Here is a 4271-nt window from a genome sequence, read left to right on the forward strand (position 1 = left end):
TGACACTGGACTTTACAGTGGGCATAGCTATCAAAACCAGAGACTCCTGGGAGTCTCTTCATCTTCCCTGACATTGCCAAGGGACGCTACCGAGACTGCAGTGCTGATTTGTCCCAGGCTCCTCTAGACAAGGGCTGCTGGCATATTACAGGTGATATGCCCTGAGTCTAACTTTCAACTTGGGTCCTTGCTTCTTTGTGCCTCAGTTCCCCACTTTCTTAAGAGAAGAAACAGCAGTCCCTGTCTTCTGCCAGCCTAAGGATATAAATGCAACAGAGATCCGAAGAGCTTGGTGTTGAAATAAGAAGAGACCACCAAACCCCCCCAAAAAGCAGTGATAAGGATGAAAAAAACCAACAACCAGGACTAGCACTGACACCCCTGATCAGCAGACATCAGCACACGGGTTCATTTTAGCACAAGCAAGCACCAAGCAGTGGTGCTATGGGACGTACCTGACGTTGTTAAGGGCAGAACCTCTCAGCTCACATCTTCTCCTCCCAGTGCCTCAGACCTCCGTGACACACAGGGCATACCAGCGAAACGCTTCCTATGCTCCACATTGCTATTCTTTTCTCGGAGTAGCTAAAGCTGTGGAAAGAATGATCTTCGTAAGCAAAGCATAGACGAGTGAAGCTGCTGCCTTTTTCCATTGCTCTTGCTTGCTCTTGACCATGTGCTTTGGGCTGAAACCCATACAAGATATACAGCTACATGTACATAGGTAGCTTTCTCTGCTGGATCTCAGGAATGGGACTGTGCAGCCTTATTTCTTTCCCCTGTGGAAAAAAGAGAGACAAAAGGGCCAATGCCTGTTCCTAGTGCTTCCTAGTTCCCACAGCTCCTGGAGGAGCTTCTCCAGCCCCCTTGCACCCCACAGTGGTGCTGCCAGCTCCTTGATGTACCTTCCCAGCACATGTATCATGTATGCAATGATGCACAGGTCTCAGCACCCTGCGGAGGGCAGCAGGCAGGGAGCTACGGCTGGTGGGACACACAGAGGGAAGAAGAGTCCAAGGCAGGGAGAGGAGAATAAGAGAGATGGGATGGGAATGGGAGAAAGGCAGCAGGGGGGAGAGGGGAAAGTGGGAAATGAATTGAAATGAGTTCGAAAATTCCAGGCAGACGAGCTTGAGCATTCAGCAGCTGAGATGTGGGGCTTCATTAGTACAGACCGACGGAAGATAGAGACATTAAGGAAGGAAATGTGTGACTCACAGGGGAAAATGGGAAAAACAACACACACCATAGCAGCTGCTCCGTTTACTTCAATTGAAGAAGAGCTCAAAGGGTATGTTAAGGGGAAAGGAGGGGGAAGCAAACAAAGGCACAAACAACAGAAAAAAAAGCCAAACAGATGAAGTAACTGTTACCCTCAAGCACCTAAACGAACTGACTCAGGCGTTTGAACACGGAGCCAGCAGCCAGTGCTCCTCACCCTGTGCCTCCAAACAGGGGCCAAGCTCCTGCAGAGCAGGAGCTGCTGGGTAAGGACCGCAGTGCTGCCCAAGAAACATGGAGCCAGGCACAGGGCAGCCAACATGCACGAAAGCACTTTCCCAGCTCTTAGATGGGGAAGGGGAATGTTTTCCCTTAGCATGGCTAAGTGAATGGCATAACACCTTGGGAATGGGCAAAGAGGTCATCCTGCTGCACCTAAATCACCAGCTGCGGCATGTCTGAGCAAGGAAGGGAGAATGGCAGCAATGGGTACCTTAATCACAACCATGACTCTCAAGAGAGATTGCATTGTCCAAGGAAAGCACATTGCATTTGGGTCCAGGGTGGTGATGGGTGCTGTCAGAGCCTCTCTGTCCTTTCAGTGCCACCCCACAGTGACCCCAGTTCACCTGGCCCAGGCTTTGCTGCCAGCATCAGCCTCTAGCAGACTCCTCATTAGCCACTATGCCTGGACAGGATGCAAACCCTTCTCTCCTCCTGTGGTGGATAAGGATTTGAAGAGCTCACTGAGATTGTCTTGTGCTTTTCCAGAAAAAGAAAGGTTGACATTAATTCCAGACAGAGACCTTAGTTATTTCAGCTTCACTAGGTATGCTGGTGGGAACATACTGGCACTGGGCAAAGAAGAGAATGAGCAAGGTGAGTCCCATCTCTCCTTTCCTCCACTAATTGCCAACTCTAATTTCTCAGATCTCATGAGAAATGAGAAATATTATAGTAAAAATTTCACAGATTCCAGTGAATCCAGTTTTCAGCTTTCAGGTGATAAATGTTGGAATTGAAGAATTAAATGGACCTGGAAGAGCAAAGGTGAGACACAGAAGAAGGAAGGGGGAGGAAGAATCCTCCCCTTCTCTAGATGTTTCCTCCCTGCAGTTTTCTCCAGGACAAAGGACTTACAGGGGAAGAAAGTTTTCTGTTTAGAACCCACTAACTGCCATAGGTCTCTGGTTTCTTTACTGGTTCCCTCATGTAAGAGGTTTATCGCTTTGCTCCAGCTGTGACACCATTCTGCAAGGGTTAGTTGCTTTGCTTGGTTGACTGAAGCCTCAAATCTGGAGGCTACTGGGTCAATCCCAACTCATGGCCTTCCAAGGTGATCAACAGAGACAACTTCACAATGTCAGAAAAGATCTGCTTTCATTTTCGGTTGAGGAAAATCTTCGTTCAGATTTTATCTTTCCCTCCTTATCTTTGTGGATGCTTCCCAATTCCTGGATACAGCAAATCCATGACCCTTGGCTGACTCATTCCCTATACAAACATAGCAGTGGATTTCATGACAAAGTCTCATGGTCTCAGGATAATTACCTGCCCAAAGTCTCAGATGGAGCGCCTAGATACAAGCAAACTCCCAAACTCCTGACATTTATCACTCTAAAGAGCAGCCAGCGGAAAAGCAGCCCCTATCAGATAAGAGGTGTCAGTCAAGATTTCAATGTAGTCAGCTGCAGCTTGAAAAGGACACATCACAGTATATCTGCAGAATGAAGCGTGGAAAATGTTAAATCTCCACAGCGTGGGAATCAGCACAATGGATCCCATCTCCATACGTGATAATGGGAAACTCATAATTCTCTTACGCGAACTTTAATGCCAAAAAGTTGCCACAGAGAACCACCGAGGACACAAGGACTTTTTCTTCAAAGCTTCTGAGATAGGCAGCATTAAAAGCATTTGCTTTGAGCTGCCTGTGTGTTAAGCTTCCTCTCTGTCCCTTCATCTCTCCCCAATCAAGCTGTGTCTCAGTCAGCACCCAGTTGTTAAATTCTGGATGGATTAAAGAGCATGAGAAAGTGCTTTTTTTAGGAAAGCGATGTTTATCCATCACTCATCTGGGTGAGCGTTAAACTTCAGATCCTCTGTTCCTCTAATGATCATTGCATGGCGGTGCATTCAGAGTCTTTGCTTTGCACAGTAGTGGGGATATTTGATCTAAAGGCTTCTTTTTGCCCAAGATTAAATCTGAATTTGGATCATCCTTTGGGGTCTAATAGCATAGGATTTTGGTGGCAACGCAGCAGGGGCACAGAGTGTATTGGCAGGAAGAAGAGGACAGGAATTCCCCAACTGACCTGACAGAGCCCAGGAGATTTCAATAACATTTTGGGTGGAGGAGAAAATGAAGTTCAAAGGCAGGAAAAAAAAAGCTTTCCTTGTTCAGTGTTACAAATGAAAAAAGATATTCTCTCTAATCAAATTCCCAGAATTTGTGCAGGCTTCCAACTAATGTCAACCTAGAAGAAGCATTGACCGGTTACAGACCCTCTCTGATGGAGACGTGGGTGGACAGGGATCAGACCGACAGCAAGTTCCTCAAAACTGCGAAGTTTCGACACTGCATTAGGCATAATTACACTTGTCAAAGATGACATACTCCTGGAAATTTTCTGTTGCAGAGCTAATGGCAGAGGGACTCTTGCAAAACCCTCCACATAATTTCTGGATGCCTCAGGCCTTCAGAAATTATCTTGACAGGCAGACAATGTTTTGCTGTGCGACAGGAGGCTCTGGTTCGTTGGTAGTGTTGGAGCAACCAGTTTGAAGCATCTTTGCTTTTCTGAATCTGGAAAAGTCTTTGCATTTTGGGACTGTCACCATTTAAAGAGGCATAAGAAATATCATGCCATAAAGAGTTAGCTCCTCCAGTAAAGTGTGAACACTTCAACGCAGCAAGGAAACACATGAGGATACTGGGCTGCCTGGTAAGATGAACACCTGATTCCACCCCTCTCAACCCTTCAAATGACTTGTAACAAAAAGAGGAGATTTAAAAAAAAAAAAAAAAAAAAAAAAAAAAAACCCTTTTA

The 4271-nt window shown here is 46.3% G+C and overlaps 1 long non-coding RNA gene across 1 annotated transcript in view; it reads right to left on the minus strand.

Annotated features, from left to right (window-relative positions):
• Positions 1-469: 469 nt before the first annotated feature.
• The window catches only part of LOC106890733, a 16694-nt gene continuing 12892 nt past the window's right edge, over positions 470-4271 (minus strand). The window contains exon 3 of the long non-coding RNA XR_001412569.1: positions 470-591. This is a non-coding gene — a long non-coding RNA (uncharacterized LOC106890733). The remainder of the gene's footprint in view (positions 592-4271) is intronic.

The sequence above is a fragment of the Calidris pugnax genome, unplaced genomic scaffold, assembly GCF_001431845.1.
Source record: "Calidris pugnax isolate Ruff unplaced genomic scaffold, ASM143184v1 scaffold81, whole genome shotgun sequence".
Lineage (NCBI taxonomy): Eukaryota > Metazoa > Chordata > Aves > Charadriiformes > Scolopacidae > Calidris > Calidris pugnax.